General features: G+C 51.4%; 1 protein-coding gene across 1 annotated transcript in view; it reads right to left on the bottom strand.

Annotated features, from left to right (window-relative positions):
- The window catches only part of BRD3 (bromodomain containing 3), a 38,010-nt gene extending 31,994 nt beyond the window's left edge, over positions 1-6,016 (bottom strand). Inside the window, exon 1 of the mRNA XM_087418833.1 lies at positions 5,900-6,016. The gene's annotated coding sequence lies outside the window, so the exon portion shown is untranslated. The remainder of the gene's footprint in view (positions 1-5,899) is intronic.
- Positions 6,017-18,499: the final 12,483 nt, after the last annotated feature.

The raw sequence follows: 18,499 nt of genomic DNA, 5'->3' as shown, positions 1-18,499 counted from the left end.
CCTCCCCCCAAGAAAATCAACAGAAAGAACACAGACACTACAGCAGCAGCGTCTCTTGGGTATAAAGCCCCGGGAGGCTGTGGGGAGAAACACACCTCCACCCTACTCTCAGAAATGCTGAGTTCTGGCCCAGATACCTGGCAGGCCAGAACCTGGTGTCATTCCTCTGGGAAGCCCCAGTGACCCCTACGTGCACCCTTGCAGGGCACTTCCCCAAGGCCAGGCCAGCTGTTGCATTGATGACCCCTCCACGGGACTGGGAGGGGCAAGAGACCCACAGCTTGAAGGGGAATGACTTCAGGGGACACAGTGAGAAGGATGGTGTGACTAGTGTGACACTTGGTCCAGGAGAGGCAAAGGGAGGCCATCCTCCCTGGGTCAGTCTGCCCTGCAGAGGATGCTACAGGTCAGCTGGGCATGCACACTTATGGGGGGTGGGGGCGGTCCCGTGTGCAGCAAGGCTTCGCGTGCCTGTGGCTCCACTGACTCTGGTACTTTCTAGAACAAAGCTGCAGTGGAGTCGACCTGGTGCTGGGTGCTGCCCACGGCGCTGGTCTGCTCCACCGCAGGAAGGGAGCCGGGCGTGCCCCAGAGCCTCTCTCCTCTTAGACGCTGAACCAAACCCACGTCTTCACCGTGCACGATTTACAGACCACCACCACCCTGGGCCGTCAGGGACCGCGCTCCAGAAGCACAAACAGGAGTCTGGAAAGGTCACTGCCGCTCGCGACAGGGCTCCGAACCCACTCTCCCCACGCCAAGCCCATATGTCTGCCCAGCGCGGCCTTGACTTTCCTCTCTAGACCTGTCCCCTCCAGATCGTACAGAGTGAGGGGGGCACCTCCTGAGCATCTGGCCATCTGCTCATCGTAGCATCCACTCACCATCCACCTGCTCAGTGGTGGGGTCCAGACTCACACCAGGCCCAGCCCTTGTCCCATCACTGCCCATGCGAACAGGACATCTTCCCACTCACAGGCCAAAGCAGGTGCATCAGCAACCCCGAGCAGGAGAAAACCACCGAGTTGCACCAGTCACTGTGTTCCAAACCCGGCCAAGGAAATGGCCGTCCCCTCCAAGTCTCTCTCCTCCTGCCAGGCCTCATCCTCGGACCCCTGGCAGTGGTCCTCAGGAGACCTCTTACCCTATTGTCCCACTTCACAGATGGGAAATGAGGCTGAGAGAGCAGAGGCCTGGGGCTGCGAGGCCTCGGAGCCGAGATGTAGGGACCGCAGGCCACAGCCCCGTCCCGATGTTGGGAGGCAGCTGGCCCTGCCCACCCCTCACTCCAGCTGCCTCTGGGGATCAACAGCAGGACGGGCAGGCTGAGGCACAAGCCCAGAGTAGGACCCAGGAGTGTCCAGGCCTGGGTAAATCAGGGCCTTGTTAGGCTCTCATGGGCCCCCCGACACACACACACACACACACACACACACACGCACGCACGCACGCACATCCCCTCCTGCCCTTGGGAAGGCTGCCCGGAGCCTCAAGGCCCTGGAGAGAGAATGGCACCCTCTCCGAACACAGGGAGTGCAGCCAGGCGGCCCTGCCCTGCTGCCCACCACTGGGGTTAGCCTCCCCCTGGGGTGGCGATGCCCACCCACAGGCTCCCAGAGGCTGGGCACCTGTCTCACCGTTACTGAGAATACCATCCACCAGTGGGGGGTGTCACTACAGCCCAAGCACGTCCTGCAGGCTTGACTCACCGTCGCCCCTTCTGCCCCTGTGACCAGTCCACAGGTGGGTTCCGTCAGCCCAGGTGACAGTCACACGGTCATCCGTGTCTCCCCACCCCACACCCACAAACGGCCACAGCCCGGAGGCAGCTAAGACAACAGAGCACAGAGAGGGTGTGTGCCTTATCTGTGAGTCCACAGCCAGCAGGGCCCAAGCTCTTAACGCCCAGCTCCTGGCACTGGGCGGGCATCGCGAGTGCCCGTCAATGCTCTCAGGGCTCCGTCTGACGGTGCGAGAGATGGGGGTCAGCTGGGGGCTGGAGAGCACTCCCTTCCTGCAGACTCATACTCGCCCCTTCTCTCCCTTTGCACCCACGTGTCCCCCCACCGCCCGGCGACACTGTCATGCCAGCGCTGGCATGCCGCACTGCACAGGGAGGGCCTACCCCAGGTCCTCTTCCTTCTGGGACCACACGAGCAGGGTCCTGCCGGTTGGTGCTGCGAATGCGCTCGGTGCTGTGTACGTGCTCCTGCACGTGGGCAGCCGTGTCCACGACGATGTCACCTGAGGGCCAGGCTCCGTGTTCAGCCCTCACGGGAGGTGAGGACATTCCTGCCCCCAAGTCCGAGGCTCCCAGCTATGGGGGACCTCAGTTGGGCCCCCCTCACCCCAGCTTCTCATGACGTTTAGCACCTGTGACAGGCACCCCCACTCCAGCCCCACTGGCACCCTCCTGAACATCACACTCCTCAACATCACTTCTGGAACTGCTGTCACGCCGGCTACCAAGCCCAACTTCCAATCACACGCGGAAAACTCTGACCAGGAGACACCCCACACGTCGCTGCACCCCAGTGCGACATTTCCCAAGGAGCCAGAAAAGCACTTTCCCAGCAGCTCATTAACTTCTGACCAACTCTCCCAGGAGTTCAGGGGCCCCCGGCAAGGGGGACGGGGGCTTCCTCCCCAGCACGTCTTTCGGCTGGCTCTGACTCCAGGTTACAAAGGCCTAAAGAGGAGGTGACTGAGAACTGATTCTCTTACAGAATACTTAAAAGCTGGCGAAGGAAATAAGCTCTCACCCACAGCCCTGCAGCAGCAGAGCTGAAGGCCCCTGGTCACACACACGCAGGTTCCCAGTATCTCTGCACTAGACACGCGTCGAGAGGAGCCAGACTGCACGTGTAAACCGCGACCTTGTGAATGATCCCAAAACGTGACACTTTGCCTTTAAGAGCCCTCAAGCTCCGCCGATGGCAGGAGGCACAGGTACCCGGGGCAGGGGGACGGGCGCCCAAGGGCTTCACGGACACGTGGATGCTGAGAAGGTTCGACACGCCAGGCACCACCTGGGCACCTAGGCAGTGACCAGGACCCCTGACCAAACACGCCAGGCGGCCCAGTGCTGCTCTGACACCTCCTGATCTCCTCTGTTGAATCAAGCAGGTAGAGCCTCCAGTGGGTGGGAGGGAGGGCTCCTAAGCAGACCTGAGTCGCCGGGGCCCCCAGAGTATGCAGCGAGCAGGGTGCTGCTCTCTGCCATAATTCGCTACCGCCTCTTGTTAAAGCAAACAACACTTCAACTAGGCACCAGCCTGCAGAGGCAAGCTAGACGGGGCCTGCCCGAGGGTCCCGTCGGTTACAGCCCAGCCATCAGTCGGCGGGATGAAAAAGGACCAGGCTACTTGACGATCCACACCACTGACCCAGCCGCTTGAACTGCCCTGAAAATCCAGCAAACTCTAGAGTGGCTTCAGGCTCCAAGCTGCAGCTGCTCGGGGAGGGTGGGCTTTGAGTCTGTGTGGGCCCCCACGCCTGACCCGACCCCAGCTCCCCATGGACCAACAGGGAACGGGGCCCACCAGTGGTGGACAGAAAGCCAGACAGACACCTCGGCCGGGCACTGAGGTGGCGTTCTGTTAGTTTGTACCTAGTGCTCCACTCCGGGGGCTGCGGGCCAGCCGGCCAGCGCTCCCAAGGGAAAGCTATGCCCCCGAGAACCAGGAAGTGGCCGTGCAGCTCACCACTTGCTGGGCACAGGGCTCCGGTGGCTGGCAACTCACCAACCTGGAGGAAGAGGGCACAGGAAGGAGCCGCTGGCCGCAGCAGCCAGCCGGGCGGTTCACTTTTTACGTGCCCGCCCCCCCCCTTTCACTTTCTGCCCACAACTGCTCCCGAGCCAAAGGCGGGAGCAGAGTGTTTACAAATCCCGTCCTTTCTCCAAAGCTCACTTCCGAAGCATGTGCGAGCTGTTGTCGCAGGAGAGCAATTACTCCACTTTCTAAAAACAAAACAAAAATCAGAACGGCCCTGACCATCCACTCGAGAAAGGGTTTCAATCCTTCCTCCTGGACGCCCCGTGGCAGGACTGGGACTGGATCTAAGCCTCTGAGGAGCTGCTCTGAGGCAGGTTTCCAGACACCTGGGGCCGAGGCACGGGGCCCCCGAGGTTACCAGAAAGGTCAGAGAGAATGCCCCGGCCTGGATGGCCTCCTGTCCAGGAACACCATGTGCCCTACCTTTCCTGATCTGTAACCACCAGCACACATCAAGGCCTCAAAACAGACAAGGGCAAACACACAGCTTTATTTGCAAGTGAGAGGCTGCATTCAGGGCTGCCAGAGGACAGGGTGGTGGTGGGGGAGGTCCCTAACCCCTGAAGACTGACCTTTGCAGGAGTTCAGACCTTTACTTGACCCCCTTGAAAGCCAAAAGTACTCCCCGGGGGCATGCCACACCACACGACTTTCCATAGATTTCAGGAGCTGCCAGAGCTACTCCATGGACCTAGAAAAAGAACCCCCATTTTAAAGGAAAAAGTAAGAGAGAAAGCCTACAAAACAGGGGAGTAAAAAGAAAACTTTCTTCTCCGTCCGGGGGGGGGGGGGAGCATGAAGAGGAGGGGCCAGAACGACTCCTTCGCTTGCTTTCCTCCCGCCCCTCCAGCCGTTAGCTAGACCACTGATACAAACACCCCCCCCCCCCAATTACCTTTGCAGTCAGTAACCCAGCTAACCTGTGGGGGAGGGACACCAGTTACGCACTTCTGGGGAGAAAGCTTTCAGCCAAAATGAAGTGTCGCAGGACACTTGGGGACTGGGCCCAACGGATGGAACTCACAAGATGGACCGGGACCCGACCGAGGTGGGTCTCCTAGCGGACCCCGTCCTGTGCCCCCACTTCCATCTTTCCAAAACTGCCCCCGGGCCCCGAGGGAAAGGAGGCCGCGCAAGGCCTCCACCCCAGTCCTGACCCCGTATGAGCAACCGGTGGCGAGAGGAGGGGGACGTCCCCCGAGTCCCCAGCTTGATTCACGGGAGCCCACCAGGGCCATGTGGACATTCGAGGTTTCTGTGAGCATTTCTCCCCGCGTGGGCTTGTGCCATGCTGTGACACCGGTGCCCACCCCAGTGGGAAAGAGGCAAAGCACCCCCGCTCCTCCCGCTCCACCTCGACCTCGCCCGGATTAAGCGCTTTTCAGGCTGATTTCAAAACGGGAACTGGCTGTCCTTCTGGCCTGGCTGCAACGACCCAACAACTCAAAGGGGCTCAAAGTCAGCTCCGTGCCCCTAACTCTGGGAGGAAGCTGCCCCCACGCCACGCCGCCGGCTCTTGGGGCGGCCGCGCAAGGCCGGGGCCCAGGCCTGGCCTCGCCCCCCGCCCCTGCCGTGGCGACGGCCCTAGCGCGAGCCCCCGCGGCGGCCGGGAGCCAGGACGGGCGGGGGCGCGCGGGGAAAGTGACGGCGGAGCGCACGGCGCGGCCCGGGACGCCGCCGTGCACCTTCCCCTCCGCGTCCTCCTCGATTTCCCCCCTTCGAAAGATGGCGGGCAGAGGAAAGGGGGAAAAAAATCCCTTCCGTGAGAGAGGGCGCGCGGGAGGCCGGCTGGCGCGGGGCGCGCGGGCCGTGCCAACTCCGGGCTGCGCGCCCCAGCCGCGGCGACGCCCCCGAGCCCAGGACGCGGGCGGCCGAGAGGGAGCGGGCGGAGGGCGGAGAAGAGGGAGCCCGCGCCGCCGCCGCCGCGACCCCGGGCGGCCGCCGCGCTTTGTTGCATCGTGGCCGCGCACAAAGGCGGCGGCGGCGGCCCCGGCGCCCGGCTCCCCGGACGCGCCGGCGGCCTGCGCGGGGCGCACGGGGCCGCGCTCCCCGGCCCGCCCGGCCCGCCGCCGCCCGCGCCGCCCGCCGCCCCGCGCGCGCAAGGAAGCAAGAGAAAGGCGTACTTGGCCTCGGCGGCTCCGGCGGCCGTCCCCTCCCGGCCCGCGCGGCCGGCTCCTCTTTGGCTCGCCGGCCCCGGCAGCATAATAGACGCGCCGGAGCCGAGCAGGGCTCATGCGCTGCGCCGCGGCGCCTGGCGGGAGTCGTAGTCCGCGGCCGGGCCCGCGCCGGGGCCGCCCAGGGGAGGCCGCGGCGCGCGGACTACATGTCCCGGCCCCGCCGGCGCCGCGCCCCGCCCCGCGCGCCCCCGCCCGCCGCCCGCCCCGCCGACCCGGCCGCGAGCGGGCCCGGCCCGGGGGGCGCGCGGGGGCGGGGCGCGGCGCCAGGCGGCGACGCGGGGACCCTGGGCGGCCGCCCCAAGCCCAAGCCTGCGCGGCCCTCCCACACTCCCTCCTGCGCGGGGGACGTGCGTCTCTGGGCGAATTTCCTGGTGCTCCCGGAAGGCGTGGAAAAGGCGGGAGCGCGGCCGAGACCCCGGAGCCCGAGGAAGCCGCCCTCGAACCCGGGTCACGCTCGGTCCGGGCGGCGCGCACCTGCCCGGCGCCTGTGTTTGTAAACAAACCGCGCGCCTAATTAGCGTGGCGGGGGCGCGCGCGGGGGGGCAGGGGCGGGGCGTCGGCGCGCGCGCAGGGGTGGCCCCGCCCGGGGAGGAGCCGCGCTTGGCCGCGCCCCCATCTCCCCACCTCCTCCGGCCCCTCCGCCTCCCTCTCGCCCCACGACGCGCGGAGGCCCGGGCGCCGAAGTTTGCTGTCGTGGGAGAGGGCGCCAAGTCCCCAGAGCTGGCAAGGAGCAGGAGATGTTCCTGGCTCTGCGTGGAGACCTTGCCCCAGCCTCAGTTTCCCCATCTGCCCAGGGAGGGGCAGGAATGAGATCAAAGGTCCCTAGCCTGAGATTCCAGGAGTGTACCAGGAAGGTAAAAACGGGGATCCCGGGCCCTTTTCTGTATTTTGAAGGCTCAGCTCGTGGACACTTTTCGGATCTTTGTTTTGGTTGGCAAATCCTCGGGCGTACACATAAGTACATTTTTATTCAGCTGTAACTTGAGGTGGGCGCACGTTGTGTATGTTAGACTCCCATAAAAACGTCAAAAACAAGTTTTCCTCGGTGCTCCCTGATCCTGCCAACTGCAAGGTCGAGTATCCTTGTGTGGGCTGGACCCATCCCAAGCTCCTGGGGTCACTGAGTTTATTTCAGGTTGAACAGGAGCTCAGTCTTTAGAAATGCACAGTCTTTAGAATATGAAAGTGAGGGCTGGCTCCGCTGAGCCCATTTGGCCCCACACCCAGCCAGGACAGGTGTTCTGTCTAAGACTTTCAGGTGAGGAAACTGAGGCTCTGGGAGGTGGAGTCCTTGCCCTGGGTCACAGAGCCAATATGTCAGAGAGCTGAGATGCCAAAGCCCTGGACTCTGGGAAGCACAGTTTGCAGGAGAGGCCACAGCCTTCCCACCCTCCCCACTGTCATTTTGCTGGGAGCTCAGGAGCTTGTTACAGCCTGGGGCAAGGCTCTGGCTGGGGAAGACCTTTGCCCTTTTAGTTTACACAGTGGCAGAAGGTTGGAGAAGGGACACGTGGGATGTGAGGGTCTGCAGACTGAGTCCTCAGAACCATCGTCCCGGTTGTGCCCCTCCCAAAGCCCGGTTTGGACTCTGGTTTACAGACTTCTGTTTATAAACGTCACCTCCCGGGCTACGTCCCCTTCCTGCCATCTGGGTCTCACCCCTTGGACATCCTGGGCACTCTGGCCACTAGGATGGGCCACGTCACCACTTAAAAAGACCCCGCCTCACTCCCCCTGAGCCCACAACAAAGAGCTGCCCCACCTGCTGTGGAGCTTGCAGGGCCAGGAGGGAGTGCACCCAGAGGCCACCCCTGATCAGCCAGGGTGCCCAAGGCCGGACCGAATGCCCAGGACCCTGATGACCCTCCTTGGGCCTCCTGCTGCCCCGAGGAGTCCCCCAGAGTGTGGCAGGACTCTGGACCCTCCTTGGGGGCCTGGCTCTGATGGAAGGACCCAGTCCCACCTCTCCCTTCCCCAGGCCCATGGGTTCTGCTTGCTCATCAAGCATAGCCCAGGAGGCTCAGTGGGGTGACCTTCCCTGAGGCTGGGGAAGTCTCTGGGAACCAGAAGCTGTAAGGCAGACATGCGCATTTGAGCCTCTCAGCCCCTGGGCTAACTACCCCTCAGGCCTAGGGCAGGGGCCCCTCCCTGGGGCCTCTTGGGAAACAAGGCTGCCTTGGGAAGGGACTTGGGGTGGCTCTGACTGCCCCCACTGCCACCAGCCACCATCCTCTCCCTTCCCGGGCTCTGGTTCTTGGAGTTTCAATGCCACTGAGGTTGGGCCTCCAGGGACTGCTGAGTGCCTGGAGTGGAGCCACTTAATCTCAACCCAGGTTTCCTCATCTGTCAAAGGGGAACAAAAATAGGACCTCATCCTCCAGCTGTGGGGGAGAGGAAGGGACGTGTGCAGAAGGCCAGGCCTGTGGCCCCCCTCTGTCATGGCTTACCTCTCTGCCTTGATCTCTGACTCACTGGGCCTGTTGATTGGCTGTCTCCTCTCGAGCGTGGCAGCTCTGTGAGAGCAGGGCTTTATATCCCCAGGGCCTACAACGGGTCCAACACCTCGTGGGTGCTCGATAAATATTTGCTGAATGAATAAATTTTCTCTTCTGTGCACCTGTCGTGCCCTCCAGCCTCCATCTGAAAAGCTCAGTGCAGCAGGACCTCCACCGGCTAAGGCAGCTGCCCTGCTCACCCCCACGTGAGGCCCTGCAGGGGGCCTTAAAGCCGTGGCCTTAAAGCTTGCACAGAGCCTTAACGCCATTCTCCGGCTGGGACAGGGCCCAGGGCCTCAACTGCCTCGTCCTCCCTCATGCAGTCTTCACCCACCATGCCCTTGGAGGCACAGAGCAGTTATTGCATTATAGTTTATACACGAGTCTCTTAAAAGTTTAATTATCATGAGTCCTTCCTCAGGAGACTGATCAGCTTTCAGAACAACTGAAAAAAAAAAAAGTTTCTGTCTCTGCCAAGCAAAGGCTGGGCTACAGGGTGCTCCGGAGGGTGGGGAGCAGAGGTTTCTAATTATACAGTCAGTTCCTGACCACTTACTGAGTGGCTAGGTGCTGTGTTAAGAGCTTCACACACATAATTTCACTGAATCCCCAAACAATTCTATGAGGTAGGGGTTATTATGCCCACTTTACAGATGGAGATGGAGGCACAGTCAGCTTAAATTGCTAGCCTGAGCCATGGTTTGAACCCAGATGTGGGTTCACATTTCACCTGCAAAATACACTCCAGGAGCCTGCATTTGGGTTGGGGAGATGAGGTGTGTGTTTGAGGAAGCCAACGCCCACGTCCAGGTTTGTTCATTGGTTCTCTTAGAAAGGTGAGGGGAGCCCATGATGGGGTGCAGCTTGGAGATGAGGCTTCTCACTTCCCTGTTTTTCCTGCCCCCAAAGCAGCAGATCACTTGCTCAAAAGTATTAGCAAAGTCCTTAAGAGCGCAGAGTGGAAGGGTTCGCCTGGGGGCTCAGGGGAACAGAGAGAGCGGGCTGTGCTGCAGCTGCGTAAATGTGGTCAGAGAGAGAAGGTCAGCAGGAGGCAGGGTGTGAAGACAGGTGGTGGCCCCCCGGGGCCTCAGTCTACTCATCTGTAAAACGGGGAAGATAAATACCTGCGTCATAGGATTGCTGTGAGGATGAATGAGGTGAAAATACTCATTTATAAGATGGCGCGTGGATTCATCCATTCACTCGCTCCAGAGGTATTGATGGGGGGGGTGGTGCCCTCCATTCCTGCTTCCTGGCACAGCAGGTGCGACAGGGGACAAGCCAAACACCAGCTGCTGTGGAGCTGACATGCTCCTGGGAACCCAGAAACTATCATAAATAAGTACAATATGCAGTGTGCCTGACGGTGCTCAGTGCTATGGACCACAGTCAAGTCAGGAAGGGAGCTGGGGAGCTGGATTAGTGTGGTCATGGCCGCTAAATATGGGAACTAGGATCGTGGGTGATTTTAGTTTATTTTTCTTCTTGGTCATTTGGTTTTTTCCACAGCAAACAGGTATTACTATGTAATGACAATTGAATTTTGTTTGAAGAAGCGATCATTGTGATATAATGGAGAGAAGGCTGCCCTGGGAAGGTCTCCAGTCTCTGGGTCTCCTGAGATCCTTGCTCTAAGTTTAGGTGTCTCTGGCATTCCTGGGGCTCTGGTAGCTTAAAAGAGGACGGCACCAGGCCCCTCTTGGCTTTGCCACCCACAGGAAAGCTTTCTGCACTGATGTCCTGTGACATCATGGCCCTGTCTGTGTCCCCTCGTCATAGCTCCTGCCTCTGAGAAGGAACCCCGAGGCTATAAAATAAGGGTGTTTAAAATGACGGAAGAGGGCTGGCCCCGTGGCTTAGCGGTTAAGTGCGTGCGCTCCGCTGGTGGCGGCCCGGGTTCGGATCCCGGGCACACACCGATGCACTGCTTGTCTGGCCATGCTGAGGCCGCATCCCACATACAGCAACTAGAAGGATGTGCAGCTATGACATACAACTATCTACTGGGGCTTTGGGGGAAAAATAAATAAATGAATATTTAAAAAAAATAAAAAAAATAATAAAATGACTGAAGACATAAAATAAATAACTTTTTTAAAAAGACTAATAAAAAAATGTGGAAGTTTTGGGGAAAAAACCCTAGAACTTCTAGAAGTCAAAAGTATAGGCTACACGGAAATGTAAAACTCAGAGGAAGGGATAAATAGCATATTAGATAAAGTTGAAGAAAGAATTAGTTCTCCCAAGAGACAGATCTAAAGAAATTAACCAGAATTAAGCTTAGAAAAACAAAGAGGTATAAAATATAAAAATTGGAAAATTCAGTTAAGAAACAGGTAAGAGGTATTATATCATCTTTTTAATAGGAACTCCAGACAGATAGAATTAAGAAAAGAAGGAGAAGAAATATTTGAACAGATAATAGGTGAAACTTTAACAAAATACAGTCATATATCACTTAATGACAGGGATACATTCTGAGACACGTGTCTCTTAGGCAATTTTGTTGTGCAAAAGTCATAGCATGTCCTTACACAAATCTGGATGATATAGCCTACTACACACCTAGGCTCTGTGGTACTAATCTTATGGACCACCGTTGTATGTGTGGTCTGCCATTGACTGAAACATTGTTAGGCAGCACATGACTGTAGATGGAAGAAAGGAGTTCTTGGATTCAGGAAGCACAAGTCACAGTAGGACAAACAAGAGCATATCTACACATAAATGTCTCATCGAGGAACTGAAAAAATATCAAAGACAAAGAGATCTGAAAAGCAACTGGCTGAGTGATGGCAGCAAAGCAGAGTAGAGAACTTCAAGGGTCTGTAACTTCACAGAAACAGCAAATAAACTGGCAAAAACTGTCAGAATAAACTTTATCTGAACTCTGGGAACTAGTCCAAAGTTTACATAAACCGGGAAAGCAATCAAGGAAAAGGTGGCTTAATCTCAGCGTTTAAGGAAGTCTCTGTTGAATCACCAGCTGACCACTAAGCTAATCAATGAGATACTTCAGTGACCACACACAACAGAGAATACAGGCTTTACAAAATTAGGTCAGAAAAGTCACCAAACAAGCAACAGCAACCACACATAGATGCAGCATCAATGAACCCTTGGGAGTGAGGAGAATCTGATTTCCAGAGTTGCCACATTATAATATTAAAAATGTCCAGTTTTCAACAAAAAATTGTGAGGTATGCAAAGAAACAAGAAAGTATGGCTCATACATAGGAAAAAAAATTAATAGAAATTGTCTCCTAGGAAGCCCAAACATTGGACTTACTAGACAAAGACTTTAAATCAACTCTGTTAATATGCTCAAGAACTAAAGGAAACCGTGTACAAAGAACTAAAGGAACCATGAGCATGATATCTCATAGACAGAGATATCATAATAGAGATTAGCAGATAGAGAATAGCAATAAAGAGATAGATTATAAAGAGGAACCAAATAGAAATTCTGGAATTGAAAAGAACAATAAATGAAATTAAAAAATTCACTAGACGGGTTCCACAGTGCATTTGAGCAAGCAGAAGAAACAATCAGGGCTGGCCCCGTGGCTTAGCGTTTAAGTGCATGTGCTCCGCTGCTGGCGGCCCAGGTTCAGATCCCGGGCGCGCACTGACGCACCGTTTCTTTGGCCGTGCTGAGGCTGCGTCCCACATACAGCAACTAGAAGGATGTGCAGCTATGACTTACAACTATCTACTGGGGCTTTGGGGGAAAAAAAATTAAATAAAAAAAAAAGAAGAAGAAACAATCAGAGAACTTAAAGATAAGTCAATTGAGAATTTCCAATCTGAGGAAGAGAAAGAAGAAAGAAGGAGGAAAAGTGGACAGAACCTAAGAGACCCGTGAGACACTGTCAAGTGTACTAACATATGTACAATGGGACCTACAGACCACAAGGAGATAGAGAATGGGGAAGAAAGAATATTTTAAGAAATAATGGCCAAAAACTTCCCAAATTTGATTAAAGACATGAGTCTGCATATCCAAGAAGCTTAAAAAGTTTACCCAAGGTGGAATAAACTCAAAGACATCTCCATGTTATAATCAAAATGTTGACAGACAAGGACAAAGAGAATCCTGGAAGCAGAGGAGAGAAGTGACTCATCATGAACGAGGATCCTCAATAAGAATAACAGCTTATTTGTCATCAGAAACTATGGAGGCCAGAAAGCAGCATGATGACATATTCAAAGAGCTAAAAGAAGAAAGTTCTGTCAACCAAGAATTCTATATCTGGCAAAACTATCTTTTAAAAAAGAAGGAGAGGGGCCAGCCCCGTCGCGTAGTGGTTAAGTGCGCGCGCTCCGCTGTGGCGGCCCGGGGTTCGCAGGTTCGGATCCCAGCTGTGTGCCGATGTACCGCTTGTCAAGCCATGCTGTGGTGGTGTCCCATATAAAGTAGAGGAAGATGGGCATGGATGTCAGCCCACGGCCAATCTTTCTCAGCAAAAAGAAGAGGAGGATTGGCATCAGATGTTAGCTCAGGGCTGATCTTCCTCACCAAAAAAAATAAAATAAAATAAAAAAGAAGGAGAAATCAAGACATTCCCAGATAAACAAAAACTGAGTTTGTTGCTAGTGGACCTGCCCTTTCAGAAATGCTAAATGGAATCCTTCAGGCTGAAATGAATGTATGTTAGACAATAACTCAAATCCGCATGAAGAAATAAAAAACAACCGTAATGGTAACTACATAGGTAAATATAAAAGTCAGCATTAATATATTTTTGGTTAGTAACATCTTTTTCCCCCCTTATGATTTAAAAGACAACTACACATAAAATGATAATTATAAATCTATGTCAATGGGCATACAATGTATAAAATGTAGTTTGTAATAATAACAACATGAGGTAGGAATGGCCTGATATAGGAGCAAAATTTTTGTATACTGTTGAAACTAGTCCAAAGTAGTTTATTATAAATTAAGTTGTTAATTGTAATCCCCAGGGCAACCAATAAGAAAATAACTAAAAAATATATAGTAAAAGAGAAGAAAATGGTATAGTAGCAAATATCTATCGAACAGAAAAAAAAGACAGTACTGGGAGAACTGGGGTACAGAAGAGGTATAAGACATGTAGAAAACAAATGGTAAAATGGCAGAAGTAAGTGCTTCTGTATAAGCAACTACATTAAATGTAAATGGATTAAATTACCCAATTAAAAGGCAGTGCTTGACAAAACAGATAAAAGAAAAAAAAAATCCAACTATATGCTGTCTACAAGTGACTCACTTTAGAACCAAAGAAACAAATAAGTTAAAAATAAAAGAATAGATGAGGGCCGGCCCTGTGGCTTAGCGGTTAAGTGCACACGCTCTGCTACTGGTGGCTCAGGTTCAGATCCCGGGCGTGCACCGACGCACCACTTGTCCAGCCGTGCTGAGGCAGCATCCCACATACAGCAACTAGAAGGATGTGTAACTATGACATACAACTATCTACTGGGGCTTTGGGGAGAAAAAGGGGAAAAAAAGGAGGAGGATTGGCAATAGATGTTAGCTTAGGGCTGGTCTTCCTCAGCAAAAAAAAAAGAGGATTGGCATGGATGTTAGCTCAGGGGTGATCGTCCTCACACACACACACACAAATAAATAAATAAATAAAAGAATACAAAAAGATATTCCATTTAAACAGTAACCAAAAGAGAGCTGGAGTGGCAATACTAATATCAGACAAAATAGACTTTAAGACAAAAATTGTTACAAGAGACAAAGAAACACATTATACAATGATAAAGGGCTCAATGCATCAAGAACTTATAACAATAATAAACATGTATGCACATAACTACACATCCCCAAAACATATGAAGCAAAAACTAGCAGAATTGAAGGGAGAAATAACAGTTCAACACTAATAGTTGGAAACTTCAACACCTCACTTTCAATAATGGATTGAACAACCAGACAGAAGATCAGCAAAGCAATAGATGACTTGAATAACACTATAAACCAACTAGATCTGAAAGACATATAAAGGTCACTCTATGCAACAATGACAGAATATATATTCTTCTCAAGGGCACATGGAACACTCTCCAGGACAGACTATATGTTAGACCACAAAATAAGTCTCAATAACTTTAAAGGATAAAAATCATACACAGTATCTTCTTTGACCACAGTGGAACGAAAGGAGAAATCCATAACAGATAGAAAATTTTAAAATTCACAAGTCTGTGGAAATTAGACAACATAGTCTTAAACAATCAATGGATTAAAGAAGAAATCACAAGAGAGATTAGAAAATACCAGACAAATGAAAAAAAAAATCCAAAGATACCAAATTTTGGGGGGTGCAGCAAAAGCAGTGCTCAGCAGAAAGTTTATAGCCTAAATGCCTATATTAAAAGGAGGATATATCTCAAATTAATAACCTAAACTTCCACCTAAAGGAATAAACTAAACTCAAAGCAAGCAAAGGGAAGGAAGTAATAAAGATTAGAGTGGGTTGGAGCCAGCCCCGTGGCTTAGCGGTTAAGTGCGTGTACTCCGCTACTGGCGGCCGGGGTTTGGATCCCAGGCGTGCACCAACACACCGCTCATCCGGCCATGCTGAGGCGGCGTTCCACATACAGCAACTAGAAGGATGTGCAACTATGACATACAACTATCTACTGGGGCTTTGGGGAGAAAAAGGGAAAAAATGGAGGAGGATTGGCAATAGATGTTAGCTCAGGGCCAGTCTTCCTCAGCAAAAAGAGGAGAATTGGCATCGATGTTAGCTCAGGGCTGATCTTCCTCACACACACACACACAAAAAATAAAAGATTAGAGTGGAGGTAAATAAAATAAAAATACAAAAAAAAAATAGAATCAACTAAACTAAAAGTTGTGTTTTTGAAAAAAAATCAACAAAACTGACAAGTCTTTAGCTAGATTGACCTACCAAAAAAGAGCGAAGATTCATATCACTAGAATCAGGAACAAAAGTGGGGTGTTACTGTGACCTTACAGAAATAAAAAGGATGATAAGAGAACACTACGCACAACTGTATACCAACAAATTAGATAACCTAGATGAAATGGGCAAATTCCTCGGAACATACAAACTACCAAAACTGACTTGAGAAGAAATACAAAGTCTGAATAAACCTATAATGACTACAGAGATTGACTCGGTAATCAAAAACTTCCAACAAAGCAAAGCCAGGACCAAATGCTTCACTGGTGAATTCTACCAAACGTTTAAAGAAGAATTAACACCAATCCTTCTCAATCTCTTCCAAAAAATAGAGGAGAGGGGAACACTTCCTTATCATTTATGAGGCCATTATTGCCTTCATACCAAAGCCAGACAAAGATATCACAAGAAAAGAGAACTACAGACCGATATCCCTTATGGATATAGATGCAAAAACTTTCAACAAAATACTATCAAACATATTAAGTGGATTATATAGCATGAACAAGTGGGATTTATTCCAGGAATGAAAGGGTGGTTCAACATATGAAAATCAATTAACGTAATACACCATATAAGAAAAATGAAGGGAAAAAAAATCACATGATCGTGTTATGGGCTAAGTTGTATCCTCCCAAAATTCATATGTTGAAGTTATAACTGCCAGTACCTCAGAATGTGACCGTATTTAAGAGGTAATTAAGTTAAAATGAGGTCATTAGGGTAGGCCGTTATCCAATATGACAGATGTCCTTATAAGAAGAAAAAATGTGGACACTGACATGTACAAAATACACTATATACAAAAACTAACTCAAAATGCATCAAAGACCTAAAGGTAAGAGCTGAAACTCTTAGAAGAAAGCTTGGGGTAAATCTACATGACCTTGGATTTGGCAATGAATTCTTACATCTTAAGGCAAAAGCACAAACAATAAAATACAAAATCGGTAAATTGGACTTCATCAAAATTAAAAACTTGTGTGCATCAAAGGACACTATCAAGAAAGTGAAAAGAGGGGGCCGGCCCCGTGGCTTAGCGGTTAAGTGCACGAGCTCCACTACTGGCGGCCCGGGTTCGGATCCCGCGCGCAAACTGACGCACCGCTTGTCCGGTCATGCTGAGGCCGCGTCCCACATACAGCAACTAGAAGGATGTGCAACTATGACATACAACTATCTACTGGGGCCTTGGGGAGAAAAAGGGAAACAAAAATAAGGAGGAGAATTGGCAACAGATGTTAGCTCAGGGCCAGTCTTCCTCAGCAAAAAGAGGAGGATTGGCATGGATGTTAGTGCAGGGCTGATCTTCCTCACACACACACAAAAAAACGTTGCTTTCTTCATAAATCTTCAAACTTAATATGAACAAAGGCCAATTAAATAAAATATGATTTAAAAAAAAAGTGAAAAGATAATTCACAGAATGGGAGAAAATATTTGCAAATCGTATATTTGATAAAGGTCCAGTATCCAAAATATATAAAGAACTCTTACAACTTAACAGCCAAAAGATAAGCAACCCAATTTAAAAATGGGCACAGGACTTCCATAGATCTTAAGTCTTTAGACCTTAATAAGTCTTAATAGACCTTTGGTATCTCCAAAGAAGATATAGAAATAGCTAATAAGCACATGAAAAGATGCTCAACACCACTAGTCATCAGGATATAAAAATCAAAGCCACAATGAGATATCACTTCACACACGGGAGGATGGCTATAATTTTTTAAAAAAAGGAAAATAACCAGTGTTGGCAAGGACATGGAAAAATTGGAACCCTGGTGGGTTCCAATACATTGCTAGTGGGAATGTAAAATGGAGCAGTCCCTTTGGAAAATAGTTTGGTGGTTCCTGAAAAAGTTGAACACAGAATTACCATATGACCCAGCAATTCCACTCCTAGATATGCACCCAACAGAACTGAAAACAGGTGCTCAGAAAAGTGTACACAGATGTTTATAGAAGTATTATTCATGATATCCAAAAAGTGGAAACAACCCAAATGTCCATCAAGTGATGAACAATAAATAAAATACAGTATGTCCACACAATGGAATATTATTCAGCCATAAAAAGGAATGAAGTACTGATACATGCTACAACATGGATGAAGTTTGAAGATATTGTGCTGAGTGAAAGAGGCCAGAAACAAAGGGTCGCATGTCGCATGATTCCATTTATATGAAATATCGATAGTAGCAAATCCATAGAGCCAGAAAGCAGATTAGTGGTTGTCATGAGCTGGTGGGAGGAGGCATGGGGAATGACTGCTTAATGGGTATGAAGTTTCTTTTGGGGGTGATAAAAATGTGCTGGAATTAGGTAGTGATGATGGTTGCACAACACTGTGAATGTACTGGAAGTCACTGAATTGTACACTTTAAAATGGTTAAAATGGTGAATTTTATGTTATATGAATTTTACCTCAACAATAAGAATATTTAAAGATTTTATTTATTTTATTTTTTCCCCCCAAAGCCCCAGTAGATAGCTGTATGTCATAGCTGCACATCCTTCTAGTTGCTGTATGTGGGACTCGGCCTCAGGATGGAGGGAGAAGTGGTGCCTCGATGCGCACCCGGGATCCGAACCCGGGCCACCAGCATTGCAGCGCGCGCACTTAACCACCAAGCCACAGGGCCGGCCCAACAATAAGAATATTTAAAAGCTACTGGCTAACCCTTATTTTGGTGGCTGGTTGACAGGGAGAATGCAGAAAGGGAGGGGATGGCTTCACCCTTGGGAGATGCCTCAGGTGGGGAGCAGGGCCCTTCGGGAGCAATGGGGCCCTGGACAAGTTAGTTTTGGTGAGGAGGAGGGCAGGGCGGGGCGGGGGCTGGAGGAAGTTAAATAAAAGAGACAACAACCAGCGGAAGGGCACGCGTCACTGGAAAGGAATGACAACAGAACAGCAGCAGGGCTCTCAGCAGCAGTGATGGAAGTCGCTGGATAACGGAGGGCTGAGAGAATAGCTGTCAATCTAGAATTCCCTATCGCTCTCGTGGGCAAGGGCAAAAGAAGGGCTTGTTCAGACTAACCTGAGAGCCCTCAGCACCAGCAGCCTCGCTCAGGACCAGTAAAATTTACACTGCCATGGAAGGACATTGAACCCAGAAGGACTG

Source organism: Ceratotherium simum, chromosome 29 (genome assembly GCF_057802395.1).
Source record: "Ceratotherium simum simum isolate JZ-2026a chromosome 29, ASM5780239v1, whole genome shotgun sequence".
Taxonomy (NCBI): Eukaryota; Metazoa; Chordata; class Mammalia; order Perissodactyla; family Rhinocerotidae; genus Ceratotherium; species Ceratotherium simum.
This window is presented reverse-complemented; position numbering and strand designations above follow the sequence as displayed.